Source organism: Anguilla anguilla, chromosome 14 (assembly GCF_013347855.1).
Source record: "Anguilla anguilla isolate fAngAng1 chromosome 14, fAngAng1.pri, whole genome shotgun sequence".
Taxonomy (NCBI): Eukaryota; Metazoa; Chordata; class Actinopteri; order Anguilliformes; family Anguillidae; genus Anguilla; species Anguilla anguilla.
Window position 1 is genome coordinate 31,971,630 of NC_049214.1, and position 27,105 is coordinate 31,998,734.

Below are 27,105 nucleotides of genomic sequence, written 5' to 3' on the forward strand. Positions count from 1 at the left end.
AATCCCTGGTGCATCTGTTCCAGGAAGGAGAGAGTAGGCCAGAATCACAGAGCCCAGCTTACAGCGGCAGGGCCGATTTTTTCTCTGAAGAAATCTCCAAAGGAAACTTCTCTCTGCTGCTTAGGAATGTTACTACTGAAGACAAAGGACTGTACAAGTGCGTAGTTCACACTGTTCACAAGTCCAATGAAACAAAGGTGAAAATAGATATTGGTAAGTACGCCCAGCCCACTTGCCCAAATGCAGATTCAGACAGCTCCGTTGTTTGTTGTGGGTTACATATCTGAAATGAAATTTGTTGGAAAACCAGCTGAATTTTCAATTTATATGTAAATAGAATTAATTCATAAAGTTAACTGAATGTATTTACTTGCATGCATAGAGGAACGTGAAGGTAGAATATGCCACAGCCTATAAAAGGGAAATGAAAAATGTAACTTTTTTTTCAGAACGGCTGGTTGTGACTGGTGCAGACCTGCCGATCTTTGCATATGCGGGTGAAGATGTGATTCTGAACTGCTCAGTGGACACCCATGTTCCTCTCAAAGAGTTACAAGTAGAGTGGATGAAGACAAATGGGGAAATCCTGGTGCTGCTGTTTTCTAAGGGAGAGAACAGACCAGAGTCACAGCATGAGAGATTCAGGGGGCGTGCTGAGTTCTTCAGTGAGGAGGTTCCCAAAGGAAACTTCTCTCTGAAACTGAGGGATGTAAAAACAGAAGATAAAGGAGAATTTGTGTGCAAAGTCCATACAGACAGAGAATCAGCCAATGCACCGGCATGGATACGAGGACTGGGTAAGTAACATGACCTCACAAATTCACTCCAAAATGTACCAGAAAAGGGGAAAACACAGAGAATTTAGTGTTTTAATTGTGAAACATGGATTTTTAAAAATGACATGTTAATGTTGTGAAAGACAAAATTTTGTCATCAAGTAGGTTTTGTCATTATTGTCTCACATTCAGATATTAATTATTAAAATTAAAATAATTAAAATGACTGAGTCAGGCGATAAATCTATGCAATCATGTAAATCATTTTCTTTTAATCCATAAATTACAGTGGTAATATAGTGTATGAAAAATACAAAATCTTCACAAAGTAATGTTTTTGTGCATATATATACAAATCTTTAAGTTATAAAATCATAGGTCGATACTTCTGTCTGAACTCTGTTATAAGATCATTATTTTACTTTTTTTCATGATTCAGTCCGGGCTTAAGTACACTTAAACATGTGCGGGTGTTTTCATCAGATCTACCAGTTAAGACTCCTACACTAAATAATTTTCTGTAAGATTTTATAATTGTTTAATGTGTGATTAAGTCCTGGCCTCTGCACTAATGAATGTATTTGAAATGCCCCCTTATACCAGTCAGGCCCAAAGCAGTACTACCAGCTCTTATATGCATTGTTTCAGATCTTTGTCCTCATATGTCCATCTTACAGTTTAATGTTACTGGGAAAATTAACTCAGAGATAATCCTTTGTGCTAATTCCTTTTTTTTTTTTCATGGTTTTTCATTTCTCTTCTTAGCACTGGTTATGGGTGCAATCTGCATGTATCAGGATTACTATTTTGGCTCTTGGTTAGCAATGTTTTCTTGCACAGGTGCTGTAGTGATGTTGTATCTTTACTTACTGTTGTGTCTTTACTCAGTTGTGTATCTTTACTCACTGTTGTGTCTTTACTCAGTTGTGTATCTTTACTCACTGTTGTATCTTTACTCAGTGGTGTATCTTTACTCACTGTTGTATCTTTACTCAGTGGTGTATCTTTACTCATTGTTGTATCTTTACTCGGTGGTGTATCTTTACTCACTGTTAAATGAATGCTAAATGAACAAGGCTCTTCAAAATGAATGCCATCTGTATCTTTTAAACTTCCCAATCATATGTTATTATTTATTAACAATTATGAATTGTTTGATGCTTAATAACATTGTAATTTTTAAAGTGGTGTAATGCAAGGAGAATGGGAATAGAGATGCCTCTAGACCCCATGAAGTTTGGTTATGGGGTTACTACTAAAAAGGTAAAAAAAAAAAAAAAATCTCCCTTACGGAAGAAGAGGAATTAGGACCAAATCATTAGGACCAATCATGCATGTTCCGGTGGTGCTACCACATTGTCTTATGTTCAGTCATTGATTCATTGAAATCTCTGTTATAGGTTTTTCCTCCTTACATGCATGTGTCCTGGTTTTAACCATCGCTGCTGCAGCTTTTGCAGTTTTAAGCTGCATTCCTGCTGTTTGGTGTTTTAACAAAGCAGGTATGTGTGTTTCAATTTTTTTTCTCCTATTTCTATTTACTATCCAATTATTTAACACTTTGTTTCACACCAGGTTTAAATTACAGGGTCTTTGGTTAGAGCAACGATAACTCGCTGCACACAATTTCACACTTAATGTATAATAAAATACTGACATAAAATTCCAAGTTAAATCCATATATTATTACTTACTCTTATTTTGGTAGCAGACCTGAATCAAATACGTATTTGTTTTGGATTCAAATACTTTGCTGTGCTCTATTGATCTTGCCTGGTGTAATTGAGCCTGCCAATATGACCAGAAGGTGGGGTTGCACTTTTTGAGAGTATTTAATTGCTTCTAATACACCAGGCAAGATCAGTAAAGTGTAGAAAAGTATTTGAATCCAAAACAAATATGTATTTGACCCAGGTCTGTTTGGTAGTAATCTAATCAAATAGAGCTTAAATGTTCATAATTTTACAGGTATTTTCATACATTTCCCATCAAGCATTTCACTGATATCTCACAGACATTTAAAAAAAATTGCAATGAATTATGGGTGCTTGAGGCAAGGGAATAATGGAAATGACTGAGTATACACAAACACATTTGAAGTTATGAATGTTTAATATGAATGTTTTACTGACGCACAACTTTTCTAAATCTTAGTAGCACAATCTTGTCAAATAGGCAGTGGTGGACAAAGTACACAACTCCATTACTTGAGTCAAAGTATAGATACCCCTGGTCAAATATTACTCCACTACAAGTGTGAAAGTTGTTCAGTCAAATTATTACTTAAGTTAAAGTACTGGAGTACTTGCTTTTAAAAATAATTAAGTATTCAAAAGTACATTTTCTTTTTAATGCCAACGCACTGTTGTATTGTTTCTATGATGCATTTACAGAAGCTCATTTACAGATGCATTTTTACTGTTATTAGATAGCAACACATGAACAGTCGGATGACCCTTCGCTCAAATTCCATAAAATTTCATCTGACCAATCCTAGCATAAAAACCGCAACCACTACAAGCTCAGACAACTTCATACTTAGCAAACGGGCTACAGTTAGCTAACGTTTACATACCTCGACCTCAGGGGTTAAATTGGGATTTGGGATCTGGGTGGACCCTGAGATCCGGTGGCAGGTGGGTGAAAAAAGGTACAATGAATGTCTCTGCTCAAAACAGCTGTATCCTTAATGTATTGTGCGCATATTTGTAATTAAGGAAAACAATGTTTTAAAAAGAATGTATACTATTGATGCAAGCTTTTACATAATATATTTCAAGTTTACTGAGTGTCATTAATGCTGAGGATTTTTTTTTACCCACGAAAATAATCAGTCATCCTCCTCTTGTCCTCACTTTCTTCCTCCTTTATCCATCTTTCTTAAACTGGTGAGGCGCAAAACAATCCTTTAAACTAATCATTGATCTTAAACTGTTTTAATTAATTTTCAGTGATTAACAAGCATGCAAACATCTGACTAATCAATTGGAAAGGGACACAGCATTCTTCGCATTGTGTTAGGGAGATTAAATGATAAATGTGATTTAGAAAAATCAGTTTTAATCACTAAGCAGTGGATTTTCATTGAGTATCAATACAATTAATCCACAAAATAGGCTAGGCCTACTCAATACTATCATATATAGCCAGCTCTCCACCAAATAGGCAGTTTTAGTGAGTAGCCTAGGCCTTATAGCCTACATTTATTTACATTTGCAATACGAAATTGTGCACATTTTGTTTGCGGATACATGCATTTCTTTCTCCTCACTCGTATTCATGGCAAATATCTGCAATGCGTAGATTGTAAACAAAACTGAAATGCAGGTTTTATTTTTCCTGGGTTATTCTGAAACTAACACGGTAGATAGCAGACTGGTGTATCTTGTTTGTTAAGTGTAGACTACTTGGTGATTAAAACGGATTTTTAATGGATAAATTGAATTTATGATTTAATCCCTCAATTACAGTAAGAAGACGCTGTTTGTTAGGCTACTTGCCATTTGATTAATCCGATCGTTGGAATGCTTTTGATTATAAATGAAAATTACTAATGAAAACTGGTTGAGATCAATGATTAGTTTAAAGGAAAGTTCTGTGCCCCACCAATTTTCAGCTCACCAGTCGCCGCTGAATAAAACGTTATGTAGGCTATGTGGGAAATGTTCAATCCTAGCTTAGGTGCTGACCAGCAACCTGCTGATTTTGCTCAAGCAATCAAAGTTGCCGTTAATAATAGCCGGCGTTCGTGGGGGCTGTTTATTCATCTCTCTTTAAAATGTTGCATAGATGAAATTACATGTTAATGAAATTACCTACCGCGTCCGCTTCCAAACAATCAAGACAATCAATGATATTTTTCTTTCTGTGCCTGTCTATATAAACGAATGTTCCTCCTGAGTTTTTTTTCTTCGGATTTTTGATTGGTTGAGCGAGTAACTGGCTAGAGGGAACACGTGGACTGGAGCCTACGAAAAATGGACTGGATTGTCATAGTTATTTGTAAAACTGCCGGTCAAAATTATTTATTTATTTATCAAAGGTGGGTGGACGCCGTCCACCCGCGTCCACCCCCAATTTAACCCCTGCTCGACATGCTTTTTCAGGTTGTACGGCGAGTTTGTTGAATGCAGCGATGTAGTTCGTGCGCGGTAAGCAAAGCAAACATTTAAAACAATATGAATCTTTTTGAATTTCACAAATCTCAAACATGGACTTGAGATATGGCCATGGGTGCTCTGGTGGCGAAGAATCATCCTTATCTTCTACCATCGCCATCATTACCGCTGCCAAGTTCAAATTGAACTGTTCAATCACTGGTGCAACAAGCAAGCACTTTGAACTTGACCGACAGCATATTAGGAGTAGGCTACTGTGGTTGTTCTCCTGTGAGGAACACAGCTTGTGGCCAGTCGCATTTTATAAAATAAAAAAAGATTCAACTGCTGACTTCAAAGCTATGCTTCAAAGTAACGAGTGTGGAATTTTTAAGAGTTCGATTTGTTCCGCCGTACTTTTGTAAGTAGAAAAATAAATGGCACGTCTTCGTTTCAAAATAGGTTGTTTAATGTAGCAAAGGAACTAGTGGGTCTGTTACCCAAGTACAGATAAACACAGAACCAACAAATGACGGAGACAGTGAATACATATACCCTGTTCCTTCAAGGAAACAAAGGGCCAAATGGTTATCTTAAACACATCATGGGGAAGGGGGGGGGGCGAGGTAATCAGACATTGGGGGGGGGGGGGGGGGGGGGGGGGGGGGGGGGGGGGGGGGGGGGGGGAAGAAACAAGGTGTGGGGAAGTTGGACTGAAGTAGGGGGTAGAGGATACTGCATACCAAAGGGAGAGGATGTAGCACAAAGGGTGTGATAAAAGGTCAATTTAACTGAGTGTGGTGGTAAACAATCAATCCTATCTGCAGCTGTCCCACTACAATGTGAGACACCTCAGAAGGGTAGAACTGTGGCTCCCATGTTTTCCAACAACGAGTAACGACAACCTTCATAGAAATGTAGTGGAGTCAAAAGTTCAATATTTGTCTTTCAAATGTAGTGGAGTAAAAGTCATAAGTTTCCAAAAAAATAAATACTCAAGTACAGTACAGATACTCGAAAAATGTACTTAAGTACAGTACTCAAGTAAATGTACTTCGTTACTGTCCACCCCTGCAAATAGGGCATTAGACATGCACAATCTCTGGGTGTTTGCATTATCATCTAAAGAAAGTAAGATACATTTTTTATTATTAGGGGGGATTTTCATTTTAAGCTCTACTGTAAATTATGATCCAGTTCTGATCAGATGAAGCTCTTGCAAGTTCTCAAAACATTATTCAGTGAGAGGGTCCTCTAGACTCTGGGTGTTGGATGAGACTGTAAACTATGGGGCATGGCAGGCTGTAAAATACATTTTATATTTTAGGTAATTACTCAGACAAATATCAAGGCTGTTGTGATCCTGTACATGACTCATAAAATACAGCTGAGGCCAAAAGTTTACATACACCTAGTCTAAAGATATTCAAACTCAGTTTTTCACAACTCCGCACATTTCATGTTACTGTAACCTTTATTTGTATCAGCCATGTGTATTATTTAAATCTTAACAATTGTCATTTTTGTAACTGGTAATACTGAACTATTTACATTGAACTCTTAAGTCTATACATTTCCATTTATACGCATATTGTATTCAGTCTTCATTAAATATTTAAGTTCCCCCTCTTGTGTTCCCCCTGGGACCTTAATTAGGGAACACATCTTGGTATGGTTAGTTTTGGGAAGGAGGATTGTGCTGGTAACATGCTGCTGTGCTACTGCTCCTGCCATGTTGGCTACTTCCATTAAATGTTATACCTGACGATACTCATTGTAGCCCAGTTCATTACACCTTCGCCTCGACCGAGACTTGGAGAACCGCCTCTTCCAAATATTCAGGTAACATTACCATACATTTCTTTTGGCAAGTCAATTAGGGCATCTACTTTGTTCACATCAGAGGTAATTTTAAAACAATCAAATAGAGAAAGATTTATTTCAGCTTTAATTCACTATATGTATATACAACTGAAGGTACCACGAGCATCTGTAAAAACAATTGTAATCAAATTTAAAAATCTTGGAACCACACAGACACTGCATTTTTCAGGAAGGTGGCTCAAATTAACTCACAGGGCTGAACGAACTTTGGTCCGAAAGGTTCAACCAGTGGCGTCGGTTTCGTTTGAACATTGGGGGGGGGACACATTAAGGGGGGTCTGGGGGTAGTCCCCCAGGAAATTTTGAACGTCAAACACTTCATTTCCTGCATTCTGGTGAATTTTCATGCACCAATTTGTGCCTTTTCTGCATCAATTTATGGTGGAAATGTAAAGGAAAACAAATTCAGGGGGACAAATGCACATGTTATAAATATTGAGGGAGAGCTAACAATAAAAAGAGATATCCATAGCTAAAACAAACTTGTAATTTTACAAGACGTGTCCATAACGTTAGACAAACATTGGCTAAAATACTAACACTGCAACATGGGGTGTCACGTTAATTCCCTGCTTAGCAACCGAGTGCAACTATCGCCAGGTAGTTTTCTAAGTTACGTGAACATCACATTCAGACAGTGTACCGACAGCTATTAACTAGCTAGCTATTTATGCTATCAGATATTATAGTCCATTCATTGACAACTAGCTAGCTAACAATGACGTTAGCTGGCATACTGATAGGTAACGTTACAAATATAAGATTACCGTTACCGTTCTTTCCAACCGCTGTGAGTCACTGACTTTAGCTGACGTTGTCATAAAAGTTTTCCAGATCGTGAAAACTGCCTGGCTTGTTTACATTTTGGACAGATGCTAGTTGGTAAATCTATCGCTGTTTCCGTCGCAGAACTTTCGACACAAGCAAATTCGGAAGCACTATCCTAAAATTTCTTCTTACCATTTTTATTTCTATAAGGGTCATGGGAAGTGAAGTCAATAGTATGATCGGCTTGAGCAATCACCTCTAATTGTTGACTACATATCCCATTTGTGCTTTCGTAAGCTCAAACTTTTCGTGGCCCTGGGGGCAAACCACTGCTACTGTATGAAGAGGGGAGTCAATCATTCACGTTATGTTTACAGGCATTACAGTCCTTTCCGCATAATTTTGAAGTAATCTTTTATTGCTGTTGCAGTCCTTATTGAAAGCTTTACATGGGAGAGGGATCAGTTATGGTTGGGGGGGACAATTAGATTCTTTACAAACATTGGGGGGTGACACGTCCCACCCATCCCACCCGGTTCCTACGCCAATGGGTTCAACTGAACCCCAAGACAACAACAAAGGAACTGATGAAGGTGTTATAGGCATCAGGTACCAAAGTATCTACATCCACCATTATGAGAATCCTACATCGCCATGGCCTGAAAGGCTGTCGCACAAGGAAGAAGCCCCTACTCCAAGATCGGCATAAAAAACCCAGAATGAAGTTTGCAGGTGATGACCAGGATTAAGACCGAGCCATAATGATCAGCGCTATGTATGGCGGAAAAGGGGTGAGGCTTTTAATCCAAAGAACACCATCCCAACTGTGAAGCATGTGGGTGGCAGCATCATATTGTGGGGGTGTTTTGCTGGAAGAAGGACTGGTGCACTTCAGAAAATAGATGGCATCATGAGGAAGGAGGATTATCTCGAAATACTGAAGCAACACCTCAAGACATCAGCTAGAAAGTTATAGGCCTAACTTGGTCACAACTGGTTCTTCCAGCAGGACAATGATCCTAAGCATACCTCTGTCATAAGGTTGATAGAACTTAGCTGAGTTATTAAATTTAAATTAATTAATACTATTGTATTATTTCAAATTTAATTAGGGGGCCACCCTCAGCTACCCTGTCAATGGCACAGCCCTCTGAATATAGAACCCAGAATAACTGGAGATCACCCTTTATCAACCTCAACGCTTAAAATTAGAGGGAATTGACCCTCGGCACTTATTAATTCAAATGTCTCTATTTGACTTTGTTGGTGGATCATTCCATCAGCATGAGAGAGGAAACACAAACACGCATATACAAAAATATAAGCTTTAATGACAACTAATTGTTATTATAAGTTAAGCAGTTTGGTTGTAATATGGGATAAGATACTGGTACAGTATAGCACGATACAATTCAGCTATTATTTTGAAATGACCTCTTATGGAAATAAAGTAGATACCCTAATTGACTTAACACAGGAAATGTATGGTAACATGAAATATGTGGAGTTGTGAAAAATTGAGTGTGAATGTCTTTAGCCTAGATGTGTCAGGAGTGGGTGCGGGAATGGACCCAAACGCAGAGTAAAAACTGAAAATCCAAAAATGGGGAAAACAAAGGACTTTAATAAACTAAGACAGGGAACAAAGAGTCTCACAGGGCGAAATTTACAAACAACGAAATCCTCAAAAAAACAAGACAAAAAATACAGAAACCCAAAAACGAGGAAAAACTGGGCAGGTAGGGCACAGGCAGGCAAACAACAGGTAAACAGGAATCAGGGCACAGGCAGGCAAACAACAGGTAAACAGGAATCAGGCAGGAACAGGTACAAACAGGTAGCAAGGCAAACAAACCAAACCAAAGGTTCCAGCGCCTGAGTCTGGGGAGAGGGCGATTTAAATAGAGAGACGCAGACGAGACACAGGAGGGCACGATGAACAATCAAGCCACAGAGAGGGAGGGGAACACGAGACAAAACGCAACTAATAATTAGATAATCAAAAACAATAAAACAATTAACTGAACACAAAACCGAGGTGCCGCCATCTGGCGGCCCAACGGAGAAACAACACGGGGGGGGAAGACACAGAACCCTGACAAGATGTATGTAAACTTTTGGCCTCAACTGTAATAGTTCCATAACTCCAATAATGTGTGCAATGATATGCGTGTGGTGATTGAATTTTTCTTATTTCTTCACAGATGTAAGCAACAGGGCTCTGTTGCTATACTGCCTTCAAGTCTCAGTTCCATGCATCCTGATATCCATCGCATTCTCCATATGGGGGAAAATTGAAAGTAAGTCTGTCTGCTTTGTTTTACTTAGTTTCTTTTTTTTAAAGTTTTCCATGCCCAATTCCCTCCCTAATTTTGAATGTTCTATTAGCTATTTACAGCTATGCTCATGCTGCGATACTCGTGGCTGATTTGCGAGAGTATAGACAAGGACGCATGATGTTGCCAGCCTGATTCTTTTCACATCGCAGCCCACAGCCAAGATTTTTACAGACATGAGGCAGAGGGAGAGTGATTAAACAGGGACCCCTAACTGACTGAACACTCCCATCCCTGGGCAACGCATTTGCTACTGGCCCTGGTCCTTGGACGCCATACATGACTGTGAAGCTCAGCCATTCTCCAGAACAGTGCCTAGACCAGATGAACCACCCAGCAGCCCTAACATTATATTTTTATTTGTCTTTTTTCTACATTGGTACACAGAGCACATGTAGGTGTATCGTGCCATTATTAGGTGACCTATGATATGTTTGATAGTATTTTTAAAGAAAAATAAATTATATTACTTGTTCTTTTGAATTGATAATTTTAAGACAGTTTACATGGATGGTCTACACTGTCTGATATCTGTTAAGGCGCTGTCCAAGTGCATGAATGGTCTCCACCGTCTGGTATGTGTTAAGGCACTGTTCTAGTGCATGAATCTGCGCTTCATCGCACTCTAGTGAACCCCAATGACCAGTTTGCTGCCAAAGCTGCATATGAAGTGTCTTCCTGTGACTTATGCCTATGCAAACCTTGGCTTGTGGGCGGCGGTGTGAAGATGCTGACCTGACATGCTTTGATGGAGAGCGCATACTCATTTACACTCTCCTGCATTGGCTGCAGGGATACCAGCATCAGGGCAGCTGTATAGATCAGCCATTCCAAAATGGGGAGAAAATTGGGGAAAAGTGTGAAAAATATAAATAAAAATACAAAGCTGCATATTTGTCACTGCTTACATTTTTATGTCCTTTTTGTTTTGCAGGCTCTTTTGTAGAGGCTAATGTTTGCAGTACCATAAATCTCATGAGGATCCTAGTGATATTTAAGGTGGCTCCATATATAAAGTTACCCCACACCTGTGACATTGAAGTATGTAAAAACCTACTTCTACATAAGCTACGTAAGTTAAAGCCCCATCTCTGCCCCTCTTCTTGATTGATGGATAAGTATTATGTATTCAGCCCGTCTAAAACGGCTGCACAAATTACCTTGCTCATTTCAGCCCACCTGCGGTCAAGTTGTAACAGCCTTTTTTTTTCATCTTTAGATTAACGTAGGTAGAAATCCTTTTGAGTCTTTCTTTGTTTCATGTTCTATATTGTTCTTTAGCTCTATATTTGGCACTTATTAGTTTGTTAGTGATAGTAATGTTAGTATTTTTATAGTTCATTCCAGTCCCAGATCTAGACTGCTGTGATTGGGGGGCAGACATAAATTTGGGGGGGACAACTTTTTATTCAAGGCACAGTACGTGCTATAGTTTTCAGGCCTGCATTGCTTACTGATTTTTAAGAACTTCATTATACAGATAAGAAATGAAAATACAGGGAAAACATACCCTGCATTCCATAAATATAGATATTGGTCTGACATTTGTGTTTTTTATTGAACATAATATTTACACATCTGTTGGCAGCATTGCGAGATTCAAAGAGAAAGCACTTAATTTGAATGAAAAGTGGATAACGAAATGGCGTGCTCCCTAGCTAGCTTTTTAAAAATATTTGGCGGAAGCTACTTATAATGGTCCCCTCTCACCCTCAGATACACTATGACAATGCCCCCTGGGCACACAGTGAGGTCCATATAGAAACACTTTTGTTGAGAACGGTGTGAAAGAACTTTACAGGCCTGCACACAGCCCTGACCTTAGCCTTATCCAACACCTTTGAGATCCATCGGAGAGCCAACTGCAGTGCCCGACCTCACAAATGCTCTTCTGGCTGAATAGAAGCAAATCCCTGCAGCAATGCTCCAACATGTAATATAAAGCCATCCCAGAAGAGTGGAGGTTGGTATAGCAGCAAAGGGTGGACCAACTCCATATTTATGCCCATAACTTTGGATGAGATGTTGGATGTCAGGTGTCCACATACTTTTGGCCATGTAATGGCCCAGCAATCTTTGCATATCAGAAAATAACACTAGTACCAAAGAAATGACCACAAATAATTAAATTGAATAGTTTGATTGAACACATTTTCTGTAGAATGGGTATATAGGCTAAGTTTGATATGATCACAGATGTCGTACAAGGAAAGCGTAGGCCTACTAACCATGATAGAGGTGAGTTTGCTTATTGAACAATATATATAAAACAGATGGCACCATTGCAATAAGCATGTTTTCTCTGATATTCACAGAGCATCTCAAATGCAGTGACTCTGCACGAACATACTTGTTTCATGTAGTGGTAGTTATCCATGGAGTGCCCTCGCCCCCTCCCCCCCGATGTGGCCCTGGTTCTTTCAGTGTTAAGATTTAGATAGACTAGGTTTTATAATTGTACATGGCAACTCCAATTGTAACGTTAGTGGCTCTGGTTTGGGTGACTAGGCATTTTTCTGTGGCTAAAGCTTAAAAAACATCATGAGCACTGGATAGAGCTGTTAAAATAACTGGTTTCTTTTCACAGGTATACATTACCAGCGATTCACTGACTTGGCTCTGCCTTTGGTGTATATTGTTGTTACAGCATGGATAAATTCTGGTAAGTGTACATACTGCAAAAATACTTTTGGTGGCTTAGCAACATAGTCAAGTGCAGACAAGACAGTTTATTAAAGGCATACGATGTACAATTTTTTCCTTGAAAATATAAAATAACCATGCTAAAACATATCTATGAAGCACTGGCAATTTGTGAACCTTTACCTGTATTTGTTATTCTAAGATGTGTTTGGGACATTTTGGGCGTGGCGCTCTTTTCTGTGTGGGGAGGGGTGGGTGTGGCTACAGAGCCTGTGGTTTGGGATCAGATTTCAGTGGAGTGCTTATTGCTACCTTGCTAGTGAAGAAGCCCAGATACAGCAAAAGCAAAAAGACAAGCTGACAGGGCTCGTTCAAGAACTACAGTTAACCTTAGAATTGCATTTCCTTGGTAGTCTGCAGAAGTTTGCCAAGAGGATGAAAAGCAATGTTGAGTTGGCTTGTTTTGTGTTGGATCTGTAAGTAACATTACCTGCTGTGCGAAGTCACTCATTACATGGTACTAACGTTTACCTCCTATCCAGCTAGATAGTACATTAGGTCGGGTACTTGGGGTGAGTGGACAGGGTTGATGATGGAGGAGGAGACTGTAAACACAGCAACACAGCATGGCCAAATAAAAACCTTGCATAGAGAAACATGCTTTATTTCTCTACAAGAATCCAATTACAGCTTTTGAGACAGATGTTCCATGTGAGGTTTAAAGGACAATCTAGTATCCAGACAAATTCCTAAATATTTCAATTTGGGTACCCTGAAGTGTACGAATGCAGACGTTAGAAGTTTTCCGTAATAAATCTCCTGAAAATAAAATGTGTTTTATTTTATCAAACATTAAAACAAGCTTGTGATTAATAAGAGCTAACTGAAAAGCATCAAATGCAGACTGTAAAGTAGTAATGGCCTGGTTAAACTTGGAGCTATACAAGGCATACAATATTGTATCATTGCATAAAAATGGACATTGCAATGCACTGTTGAGATTGCTGTTATTTGTATTAAGTGTGGATAAAAGTGGACATAGAATAGACCCTTGTGGGACACCTTTACTAATTTCAAGAGAGCTTGATTTAATACCATCAGTCGTCAGCAACAGTAGCTTGAGTTTTCTCCAAGAGGTATGGATAAAAGCAGTCAAGAGAAAGTTCATCCAATCCAAAGGAGGATTACATTTTTCAATAAAATATTATGGTCAACAGCGTCCGATGCCTTGGATTGGTTGATAAAGAGTGCGGCACAATGCCGCTTATTATCCAAAGAGTTGACAATATCATTAATCTCAAAAATTACTGCTAGTATTGTGATATGACAGGCCTAAAACCTGAATGTTGTGGTTGTAGAATGTCTTTCGTCTCCACAAAGGCCCATTGCTGAGAATTAGCCAGTGATAAGACTTTGGCTAAACAGGAAAATTTTGAAATTGGACGATAATTGTTTAGATCGCTGGTACAGCCAATACAGTATACAGTATATAGAGGGATAACCTGAGCTGCAATCCATAATTTTGGGATTCTACCTGAAATAAAAGTTATATTAAAAATGTGAGCAAGTGGTATGCCCATTATATGAGCCCTGAGACACAAAAGGCAAGGTCAAGTCAAGATTGTCTTGTCCGACTGACGTCCTTGTATTTTTGCTAGCTAGTGCATTGTAAACTTCATAATAACTTATAGGTCTAAAAGAGCATTTGCTAGGACAAAATGAATTGGATGAAGTTCCTATTTTTGGACTGAGGGTAGCTATCTGGAACAATTTCAAAAGACAGCCTATTAAACAAATGGCCATAGGACATAAAATGATGATTAAAAGCTTCCATCATATCTGTTTTATTTATAATAAAATAATTTAAATGAAAATGCAAGAAGGGAGAGTAGTGATGGAATTATTTTTCAGTGATTTCACCATTTTCCAAAAGCTATGTCCATCTCTACCAAAGTTTGAAAGAGAGGTCAGGTAATAATCGGACTGGACTTTTCTTATCAGGTAAATGCATCAGTGCTCAGTTTCCTAAAGTTAAGCTAATTAGCAGACGTACCAGTCTTCTAACTTAGGACCAAGCTTTGTCTCTGATATGAATAGCTGCAGAATGATCTGAGGAACACCAGGGGTTAAACTGGTTTTTAATCCTGAAGTTTTGACAGGGGGCATGTTTTCAGCAGTAGAATTTGAAAACACATGAGAGAAATGGTCCAAAGTTTGGTCGGAATCAAGGATGTAACAAGTTATTTCTAATTCAGAGTAAACAGATCATGAAGAGATAACCTTGTTCAACAAAATAATTGAAATTTCATTTTGTAATAATACTGGCTCTGAATGTTTGATTTCTAGCTTTTTGGATACATCTAATTTGCCAGTGGTCACTGCTGTCTTCAGCAGAGTCCTCACAAGCTTGGTATTTAAATTGCCTATTCGTTGGTATAATGTCAGTGTAGTAGTCATGTTCAGTACTTTGTCACACATCCTTTGCATGCAATGACTGCTTGAATTCTTTGATCCTTAGTCATCACCATTTGCTCAGTATCTTCTCTGGTGATGCTCTGCCAGGCCTGTACTGCAGCCATCTTCAGCTCCTGCTCTTTGGGGGCTAGTTGCCTTAAGTTTTGTCTTCAGCGTAAGAAATGCATATTTAATTGGATTCAAATCAGGTGACTGACTTTGCCAGTCAAGAATTATCCAGTTTTTTGCTGTGAAAAACATCAATGTTGCTTTAGCGCTATGTTTGGGTTCATTGTCTCGACATAGGATGAAGAACCATCCAATTAGTTTTGAGGCGTTTACTTGAACATAAGCAGATAAGATGCTTCTGTTCACTTCAGAATTCATTCTACTGCTGATGTCAGTAGTTACATCATGAATTGAAACAAGCGAGCCAGTACCTGTGGCAGCCATACATGGCCACATCATAGCACCCCCACCCCCATGTTTCACAGATGAGGTGGTATGCTTTGGATCTTGGATCTTCATTTGGACTTCACACTTTGCTCTTGCCATTACTCTGATACAAGTGAATCTTGGTCTTATTTATGGTCTTATTTGTCCTTAACACCTTTATACAGAACTCTGCAGGCTTTTTTTCAATACTTCTTAGCAGAATGTAACTTGGCTATCCTTTTTTTTTGCGGCAAACTAGTGGTTTGCATCTTGCAGTGCAGACTCAGTAGTTCTGTTTGTGAAGTCTTTTGCGGACAATAGTCACAGACTCATCCTCGCTGCATCCAGAAGAGCGTTTATCATGTCAGACAGGTGTTTGGGGGTTTTTCCTCATTATAGTGTGTCTGGGAAATGAGGATGAAATAAAATACTGTATGTTTATTTTCTGAAACCAGCAGTTTTAACAGCTAATGCCCTCATTTAATGTTTGGCACTCTGAATACTGAACACAAGTGCATCAACAGTTAAATTATCTCACTTATCCAACATATTTATTTGGTTTCATTTGATAATTATTATCAAAGATATCAATTATAAATTGTCAAATTTGTTGATTCAACAGGCAGAGCAACCTGTTCGATCCTCCTTTATGTTGGACCAACTTTTAAATTAAACAACCAGATTAAAATGTAATAAATGTTATTGCATCAAATTGTACAACCAGATTAAAACTAAGAAATTTATGAAGTTATACCAGATATTCACAGCTAATCTAAAGAGGAGGTTCTGCTGCCTTAAAAATGTATGAATGTATTAGGCATAGAAAATAACAGAATGGCACAATTTGAAGCTGTATGGGATGGGATAATGAAGGTAGTAGTTAAGGGGCATTCATAGTTATAGTAGGTAAATGCTTAGGAGGGTGCTTTTGTTTTTTTTGTTTTGGTTTTGTTTGTTTTTTTTTTTTGGAGGAGTGATAAAAATGAAACGGATAATGTGTCAATTTGCGAAAGAGGCTGTGTGAAAAGGTAATGGATAGCTAAGTTGTTAAAATGAATAAGGGGTATGATTTGGAAATATAGTAAATATGTAGGACTGAGCAATTATGTGGATTTGTATGTTTTGATGTAAGTCTAGTAATGCTTGGTGTGTATGGAATTTTGTATTTATGTTAGGATGTTTTGTGTGTGATACATGGATAAGAAGTCATGTTGTGTGTTCATAATGAAACAAAAATAAAATCATGCAAAAAAAAAAAAAAATGTATAAATGTAGCAGACAGACAGGTTACAGTCACACAAGAAATGAAAGGAATACCGAACCAGAGCTGTTTCTCCTATGGTAACCCCAGGATTGTGCCAAGAGCAAAATAAAAAAACCAGAGATGAAATGTAAAATGCCTAACCTAGATGCAGGACTCAGATGCCTACTTCCAACTAACTGTTAAAAACTGAACTCCTAAAGAAAGACACACATTTTATCTACTGACAGAGAGGGTGGGACACCCCCTATTCATACTTAATGATCATGCAGGATCCAAGCAGTACTGATTTTGTCTCTTTAGTATATTATGAGTTCAGATCAATCTACAGTACAACACTTATTTGTAAGGTTATAGGTAAATTAGGTAAATTAAATCTCTCTCCTCGTGAGGATTATGGTGACATTAAATATTAAAATGAATATTTTGAGATCTTTTTGTAGGGACAGCTTAGGCTATTACGGAGTGTTTGTGAGCTACTAGAAGGCACTAGATCAGGCAACAATTAAATCTCCCTGGCTTCCACTTTATTCTGCTTTATTCTGGTATGTCCTGCCCAGACATTTAACATAGTGAGATATTGGATGTCCGGTGTTCATATTTTTGGCCATGTAGTGTATTTGACTGCACAATGAATAACATACTGGATAAACATTTTTTCATTATCCTTTGTTTTAATTTTCTTTGTGTCCTATGCATGATTTAATTGTCGCTCACTTCTCTTCCAATCAGTTCTTCTCCAGAATGTTTTGATATACGATGCTCCAAGTGTAGGAAGAAAAGTTGCTTCTGGAGTCTACTTCGGATTTGTCTTATTGTGCAGTTTATTGGCAGTTTATTCTTCAGGTAAGACTATATTTAACAATATAGCAAAATACATGTTACACATGTCGGGGGTCAGGAGCAGCCCCGCGCTGCCTCCGGCCACCTAACAATGCTTCTTTTTTTTTTCCGGAACCCACCCACCACCAGGAGATCAGGACAAGGCAGGTAAGGGAAACTTTTATTTAACATTTAATTCATAAAACAGAGCACGCCACAATCTCGCACCAACCCCGTCCTTCCTTCTTCCCCCCGGCTTCCTCGAACACTTCCACTCTGGCCCTCCCCCTCCCTTCCACGGAGCCCCCGACGCAGGTAAGAGCAACACCCCTCACACACCACACACTTATGCCGCTGGGGTTCCCCTCACACGTGCCCACACTCAGCAAAAAAACAGTGTACCCACTATGGCCCCCCTGCGCCTCAGCCCCGCTGCCGGAGGGGGGAGACCTCACCCTGCCGTCTCACGGGGGGAGCCACTAACACAGGCGGGGTCTCACACACTCACACCTCTCACTCCCACACGCACACCACAAACAATCATCCAAATCAAAGAAAGGATGTAGTTGGCCCACACCTCACTGCTGGGCCACTCTACATCCAAAAAAAAAAAGAAAAAAGAAAAATAAATCAAACCCCCAAAGGTCTGCTGTCTCCCACTGTCCACGTCAGTCTCTAGGCTGCTGGGTGGTGCCCCGGCCCACTCTGCCGTCCGCTGTAGGTTCTTGAAGTTCCACTGGTTACCACGCAGTCCCTGCTGCGCCCTGTAGCTGGAGAGTGAGTCGGCGCCGGTTCCGGTCCTGGTCCGCGCTTTACAGTCTCGGAGTGGGAGACTCACTGTTCCTCCGCCCTCGTCAGGGCTTGTCCAGAGTCTCCCCTCGTGGCGTTGGTCCTGGCTGACGTAGCGCAGTGTCCTTGCCACAGGACCAGTCCGGCTCTGCACAGTGCCGCTCCTCCCCGGATCCCACCACGTTTTCCGCTTGGTCTGGGCGCAGCTCGCTCCTTGTGGCACCAGTGCAGCGTCCGGGACCGCCAGCCCACCACCAAGGACGGGAGACAGCTCAAACAAAGAGAAACAGAAATAATAATAACCAAAGAAACAGAAACCCAACTAAACTAAACTAAACTAAACTAAACTAAACTAAACTAAACTAAACTAAACTAAACTAAACTAAACTAAACTAAACTAAACTAAACTAAACTAAACTAAACTAAACTAAACTAAACTAAACTAAACTAAACTAAACTAAACTAAACTAAACTAAACTAAACTAAACTAAACTAAACTAAACTAAACTAAACTAAACTAAACTAAACTAAACTAAACTAAACTAAACTAAACTAAACTAAACTAAACTAAACTAAACTAAACTAAACTAAACTAAACTAAACTAAACTAAACTAAACTAAACTAAACTAAACTAAACTAAACTAAACTAAACTAAACTAAACTAAACTAAACTAAACTAAACTAAACTAAACTAAACTAAACTAAACTAAACTAAACTAAACTAAACTAAACTAAACTAAACTAAACTAAACTAAACTAAACTAAACTAAACTAAACTAAACTAAACTAAACTAAACTAAACTAAACTAAACTAAACTAAACTAAACTAAACTAAACTAAACTAAACTAAACTAAACTAAACTAACTTAAAGAAAAGAAAAAAGGAAAAATCCTCTTCCGAGGAACCAAACACCCTCCCCGGCGTCTCTCGTGTTCTCCCTCTCACCTGCCTTCTTATCCCTGCAAGGCTGTTAGGACCAAACACAAAACAGCTGCGCCACGCCCCCAACTCCCGCGACCGGCGAATCGGCTTAGGCCCCGATCTGAATGTGCACCCAGACTCCAATAATCAATCCCCCAGTGAATCAGGCACAGCCGTCAGGCTACCTCCTGACACATACATTGTGCATACAATCAGTGTTTGCCTGCAGATGTCCAGTGGGATGTATTACAGCATTATGGAATTGTGCTGACGGGGATGTGAGGATTAAGTAAAATATGTTTATTTTCTGAATCCAGTGGTTCCAAGAGTCAATGTTCTTATTAAAATGTTCAGCATCTTAATATCTCTGCGAGCCCTGGACACAGGTGCTCCCAATTGCACAAATGACCCCCTGCTCCGCGATTCAGGCACCTGTGAGCAAACACCAAAACAAGCAGCACGGGCAGCAGAGTACGGGGTCATCACAGATTGTATGCGCAGTTTGTATGTGGAGGGGAGAGGGACAGAGAACAGGCAGCTTTCTTACTTAGTAACAGCTAATACTATAATATCGTATGGACTTTGAACAACATTTAAAAATCAAAATATCACTGTTTCACTGAGATGTCAACACACACATGCATTTCATGTATAAATACATACTGCAGTAAGAATGTTTCGAAGTGTCCATTGAAACTTTTCATATGAATGTGTGTCCACATGCATTAGTAACCAAATAACTCAAACATTGTCCTTTTCTATACTTACAGTGTTAAAGGCTGTACCACAGATAACTACACAGTCATTCGCTGTGTTTCTGTGGCTAAACATTGCCACTTGTTTTGAAGGAGCCTTTCTGATTGTCACGCATGATGCAATTTTTTTTTCAATGGGTAAGTTGCCCTGTAAAATAACCCATATTAAACAATACCAAGCACATACAGGTAGTGCACAGAAACTTGTGTAAATGAGGATCAGAAAATATGTGGCTGTCACACCCATATAGCTAATCAAAATGACCAAATAACATCCCACCATTCATATAGTTAAAATCAAAGTGCTGGACAGCTAGTGTCTGCCGGTTTTTTTTTTTGTGTGTGTTTCAGCACCAGTTGATTGGCTAAATAATCCACACACCTCAAGGCCTTAATTGGCTACTGACTAAAATGAAACCACAAATGTAGAATACTGCAGAATTCCAAGATTACTGCAGATTCTAAAGCACACAGGACATGTGGGCTAAAATCTTATTAATTGGCTTACATTTGTATTTCCATTTTTTAATCATTAACTACACATGAAAAGAAGACTGTTTTTTAAAATTTCCCTATCACAAATATACAAATGATTATAATCTTAATATAAATGGGCTTTAATTATTGTGTTGATAATCCATGTGTCCATGTTATGTTTATTAAATGCCAGACAGCAAAAATCTGTTAACTGCAATAAAATAACTTCATCTAAGTCGTTAAGATCTATGTCACAAACAAGTCTGATAGTACCTTAAATTGAAAAGGAAGGTTGCTATTCATCAAAAGCACTTTCTTCTGCAGAAAATCTAAACTCCAAATTATTTTGTAAGATTTATAATTGGTAGGTTATGGTTTGCATTAATATTGAAACCAAGCTTATTTCAAAATAGATCAGCTATCTTTCGTGGTTTAAATTTTAAAATAAACATTACATCTGGTGTATGGGCATGATTTTCTTAGTGCACTTACATGATTTTTATTATCAACACTAATAATCATTAAAGTATATTACTAATATTTTAAAAAAATGCATATATATAAAATGCAAAAGAATCACCAGTAGCAGTGTATATCAATGTCTTTGTTGTGTACCTCTCTGTTTTTCAGGGTTGGTTCTGGGCGTTGTTATAAGTTGTTTTGGAGTTCTAATACTGTCTGTGTGTAAAAAAAAAAATATATATGGAGGTAAGTATAACTTAGCTACAAATATTGTGATTGAGAAGGGCTTTTGTAGCAAAACATTTGTTAAAGCTGTTTATACCATCATTCACAGCCAGAACAATATAATATGTTGAGTAAATATAACATGAATTTTCTGACTTAATGGTAGCACATTTTCTTTCAGGTTTATATTGGAAAGTCCTGCTGGTGCTTTGCTTAATTTCCGAAATTACAGTCTGCTTTCACTATCTGGATGTCCTTTCAGAGAAGGATAAAGGTATGGAATTTGGTACTTTTGACATTGATTTTGGATGAATCAGTTTTGGCCTACTTTATTGATTAAGTTCCTATGTTTTGTGCATAATGGCTTTCTTTTTTTTTTTCATAACGGGCATATGTGTATGAGACTGGAAGAAGTACTGGGGAAATCACTTAACATTAATTTATTATTATACATTATTATATTACATCTACGCAGCCGATATGAGAGAGTGTAGACATGCGCATGCTCACCTATGAAGCACGCAGTCACTCTCTCCTTTTTCCCCACATTGCAGCCCAAAAACGAAGCTCCACACAGACATGAGTTAGAGGAAGACACTTCATCTGTAGCTTTAGTAAGCAGACCATACGTTTCCAATCTACCAGCAGGGGTCAGTGGGGTGCAATATGGAACCTGGCTGACGGAACACTTCCCAAAATTTGGGCGATGCTCCTGCCAATTATGCATCACCTTGATGGGCTACCAACAGAGTCGGGCTTCAGTCCCAGGCCCATCCACTCACAAGAACAGTGCTTTAACAGATACCAGACCATGGGGCCCATCCATGCACTAAAACAGTGCCTTAACAGATACCAGACCATGGGGCCCATGCATGCACTAGAACAGTGCCTTAACAGATACCAGACCAAGGGGCCCATCCACGCACAAGAACAGTGCATGAACACATACCAGATCTTGGGACCCATCCATGCACTAGAACAGTGCCTCAACAGATACCAGACTGTGGGACCCATCCATGCACTAGAACAGTGCCTTAACAGATACCAGATCTTGGGACCCATCCATGCACTAGAACAGTGCCTTAACAGATACCAGACTGTGGGACCCATCCATGCATAAGAACAATGCATTAACAGATACCAGACCGCGAGGGGTCCATCCACCAACTAGAACAGTCCCATATTTTTTTCCCGAAAGGAGTCCTTCCTCCTTTCATATATTTTTAATTGGTCAGACAGGGAGAAAGCAGTGAGAGTAACAGACAGAGGGTGGATGATAACAGCTCAGGGGGTGCTGTGGCAGGGGATCTAACCGTCAACCACACAGGGAGATTTGTACATGGCTCAAGACTAGGCCATGCTACAGACTGCTCCACACATCTCACCCCCATTATTACTGCATAGACTGCAGTCTGTTAAAATATATGATATTACCAACACAAATGTGCTGTCCCGGGATACCTAAGTTGTAATGTCATTATATACTCATATTTTTAAAATGTCATTATTCTCTATTATTAACTATATCATTGCTCCTGGCAGGACTGTGGCATCTTATATGGTAATCCAGTCCCATAAAAGCTATCGAAATTCAAATTACGGAATCATTTGTTTAAAATTTTAGCATTCAAAGATGAAATATTTCGCTCAAAACTTTTATGAATTCATATGTGTGTTACCACAGACCGCCCAGCATTGATGTTTTTATATGCATTCCTCTTCATCCTGACTGCAGCAGCATCCTTTCGGCACAGTTGTGATTTACCAGGTACGGTATCATTTAATTGATGTGGTGACCAACACCTGAGGAACACACTCAGGAACCTCAAAGGATGAGAGGTCAACAGCGGGTCCAATAAGTGACAATCTATTTACCGGAGAGCATCTCATGGGCCGTCCAAGAGAACTCAGAGTAATCTTCCTGATACATTCGTCTTTTATTGGCAACAATCAGTAACCCCTCACATTGGTCACACCCATAGAACGTATTCATCAGTTTCTTCTCATCACGTTGATAATCATTCATCATCAAACGCAACTCTCTCCTGAGTACCTCATCTGGCCTTGAAGTGGCTGCGCCTGTCTGTACAATTGGTATTAGGACAGGAGTGAAAGAACAATAGCAAGGGATCTGAGGCTACCAGATGAGCAGAAGACACAGGGGAACACACAGGATTATACCAGGGCGGTAGTGTAGTATGATGGGTAAGGGGTTGGTCTTGCAACCCAAAGGTCGCTGGTTCAATTCCCAGGCTGGGCACTGTTGTTGTAGGGGAAAATTAGTAAAAGAAAAATAATTCAAAATGAAATAAACATTTAATGAATTGGTGTGTGTAATAGTAAAAAAACAATTCTCCCTCTGAAAATCAAGAAGGGCAAGTATTTTTGCTTTAAATTTACACACTTACTAAAACAGATCTCATTGCTTTTCAGCTGTTCCTCATATCCTAGTATATGTGTTTGGTTCTGCTGTCCTAAGTGTCATTAATTCAGTTGCTCTAGCAACAGAAGTAATTCTGAAAGCAGGTGAGTACAGTAAAAAAACTAAAATATCTCAATCCAAACATCTGTGTTGATTATTCTGTTTGTGTGAGAAGTCAAATATCCTGATCTAAAATTAAAACCTACTGCCTAATTTGTGTCGTATTTAGTACTACCAGTGCATTCGGCCCAGCTTAGTGTAAAGAATTGGGCAAGCACATTCTGACGTAGGACACGAAAGAAGAAGACCAGTGCATTCTTAGGTGTTAAAAGCCAATTTTAAATGTGACCATCTCTGAGAAATGTGCTAACTCTGGAAATCGCAAGGCCAAACTGTGGGATTCTCTAACGGTTTTTGTAAACACATATTTACTTTCAGAAAAAGGGGAGCGAACTGTGGATCTTCGGTTGATCGTCTTCCCCCTTGAGTTTTTCTTTTTGGCCTTTTGGTTGGTTTTACAGATGTATGCATACTGTAAGTATCCTTTGGAAATATTGCTAACGTTTGGTACATTTCAAATATGCCTGCCACTCACATATCACATAATTCCTTCAAACTGAAAAGAACATTATGCATGTGTTAATGCAATATTGTCGTATTTAGCTAAATGTTGACCATCTTTGTTAATTTCTGGAATGTAGGTCTGTGCTGCATTCATATGAGCAAAATTTGGTGTGTAGTGTTAAGTCATAGTTTTAATTTGCTAGGGAAGCAGTCACATACTGTACATGTTGTTGGTGGGGGAATGTTGTAAACATAAATGTTGTAAAAATAAACATTACCACCAGAGGGAAAATGTATTGCGAGAACAAGCCAGAAGAGCAAAAATTTCAGGTTTTATCTGCACTGCCAGTTTTTGAAGTAATTTATGGTTTTCAAATTAATACAAAACAAAAGCGACAAACTTGAATCAGTGTATATGTGTGCATCTCTTTGAATATTCATATAGTGCAACATTCTCACATATAATTGATGTATTTCATGTATAATTTCACTGTCATTTCTCTTTGTAGACACCACACGAACTTCAAGAGATGGTACCTCTCTCTCTCCACCTGAGCAGAGCACATAGACAGGTGAGTCAGTATGTCCACGAGAGGATTCCTGCAGTCCTCAAGATGGCAAATATAATGTTCTAGTTTGTAGTCCTAAAACCCGGAAGTAAGTTTGCTTTTTTGAGCCATGGGTTCCCTCGTCAGATTTCCAATGTATTTTTCCCATAGGGATTTAGTTCTTTGCCGAAAATAAGGTCTGTGGTGAACGTAAGCCCAAGAGAGCTCCACATTTTGTTCTATGAGATAAATTAAACCCATTAACCCCATTTTAAAGGTAAGTTGCTGTATTGAAACTACAACAATGGTCACTTTCTGGCAACTGCCATTCAAATTACCATAATAGCCTTCCTGCACACGACAACCGTTTCATCATAACTTGTTCGAAACTTTTTTTTTAAAGCACATAACGGCTTCTAAATTCACGGTTGAGATATTAATGGGTGTAATTTATCTCGTAGAACAAAACGTGAAAGTCTCTTCGACATACATTAAGCACAGACCTTATTTTCAATAAAAAACAAAAAGCCTATGGGAAGAATTAATTGGAAATTTGCCGAGGGAACCCATGGCGGAAGTAACTCCCGAGTTGGCCTACAAAAATACATAATCACTGTAACACTCTATTGCAGTTTGTGGTATAGAAACATACTGAAGATGATGAATTTGCAAAGCATACTGGGAAATATAGCACACAGACTTGGTGTTATTGTTCCATACTCAGCTCTTATTTCTTAGGAAATAAATTTGAAATTTGAGAATAGTGTTGGTGGATTCAGTTAAACCACAAAAAGTTGAAAATATTCAGCAAAAATATACAGTTAAAATAAATCTCAGTACTTGTATTATTTATTTTACACATACTTTTTGTTCATTATCAATGGTATAAATAATTCTGTAGTGCACTGTATATTACACACATGCACATAAAGCAGAATTGATGTGGGGGAATATTTTTTACTTCATCCCAAATTAAGCCTAATTATTTACACACTAATAATGGAGCCTGTTAGAGTTGAATTAACACAGGACATTTTACTGTCCAGCATACTGTTTCTCAGTGGGACTGATTCACATCAGTCTGAACTCTAATTCTTGGTTGGGATGAGTTGACACTATACTCACATACTGTCATCCTGTTTATCTACAACACTTATTTTCAGCATCTAAGTTGTTGTGTAATAAATTCTGATTTTTATCTCTGTGGTTTTACAGGGAACAGATGACAGTCCCAATGACATGTAAAGGATCCTTTTGTTGTCTACAAGAGCCAGATTATGTGTACTGTTATGTTGTGTCCATGAAAGGCTTGTCTTACTTAATCTGCTTAGTTTCAGGTTTGAGGTGTGCCTATGTGGGTGTGCCAATCAGCTGTGATTGTTGCTCAGAAACACCTGGTAAAAGCTCTTTAAAAAAGCTTGTCCTGCACCACTCTCTCTCTCTACCAGGAGGATGCTGGAAGAGCGTGTGAAGGACATATTAGCTGTTGCTTGCTATTGTATGTGTGATGCATAGGTATCTTGGTAGTCTTTTGTTTTGGCAATTTGGGCAAGCACAATTCCTTTTGAAGCAGCAAGTGGTGCTGTTGTATCATTGGGGAGTTTGGCCATTTCTGTTTTTTTTTTAAATGTTGCTTTTGACTTGGAATTTAATATGGGGTTGTATTTCTAGATAACCAAAGACTGCAGTCAGTATTGAGGACTTTATTGGTGACCCTTCTGAAGAGCTGTTGGAACTGTTTACAAAGGAGTAGCTATTGAAACTTGCTGATCATTACCAGGTTGAACTCACAAGAAGTGGAGAAGTGTCTTTTACATTGTGAACAAGAATAGCCTTGAGGGCAAAGGTATTCTTGAGCTTAGAGTGGAGGAACCTCCTGCAGTAATGCCAAATTTTCCCCACCTCTCAAACTGAGATTGAGTTGAGAAAAAAGGCTCTTGAAAAGCAGGAAGTTAGCTTGAAGGAAACAGTTGGAGCATGAACTAGGGCTGAAAGAACTCCAGCTAAAACATGATTCTAGGACCTCAAGCTCTCTGCCTTCTATGGTTTTTAATCTCCCTCAGGGTTTGATGTTGGTAGGCATATTAAAACAATTCCTCCTTTTTGTTAGAAAGGATTTTGAAGTTTTTCCTGCACTTTGAGAGGGTGATCACCAATTTAGGTTGGTTTAGCAATGTCTGGATGCTACTTTTGCAGTGTGCTTTTGTTGGAAAGGACAAGGAGGTGTAGTCATCCGTGAATCTTGAACAAAGTGCTAATTATGACGTTGTTAAGAATGCCATCTTGAGGGCTCTTGAGCTATTTCCAGAGGCTTATCAGCTGCAATTTAGTCAGATTTGGTCTCAGGGAATGTGGCTGTAGGTGTGTGCAATGAAATTCCCATTGCTGGTGTTGCCTTGATACTTTGCAATGATTTAGCCGGTAGCAGTGTTTTGGGCGGCAGTGTAGTATAATGGATAAGGAA

The 27,105-nt window shown here is 38.9% G+C and overlaps 1 protein-coding gene and 2 long non-coding RNA genes across 4 annotated transcripts in view; all 3 read left to right on the forward strand.

The window, feature by feature from the left end:
- LOC118213033 overlaps positions 1-27,105 on the forward strand; it is a 199,754-nt gene that overhangs the window by 29,620 nt on the left and 143,029 nt on the right. The window lies entirely within an intron of this gene.
- On the forward strand, positions 2,157-15,087 carry LOC118213388. Its single transcript, XR_004762408.1, has 4 exons — positions 2,157-2,278; positions 9,730-9,825; positions 10,796-11,824; positions 12,449-15,087. It is a non-coding gene; the product is annotated as an uncharacterized LOC118213388 (long non-coding RNA).
- LOC118213383 lies at positions 21,289-26,747 on the forward strand. 2 transcript variants are annotated; one of them, XR_004762402.1, is made up of 5 exons: positions 21,289-21,381; positions 22,792-22,875; positions 23,541-23,633; positions 23,968-24,665; positions 25,857-26,747. It is a non-coding gene; the product is annotated as an uncharacterized LOC118213383 (long non-coding RNA). The 2 variants fall into 2 exon arrangements; XR_004762401.1 differs by having other exon boundaries at positions 22,792-23,633.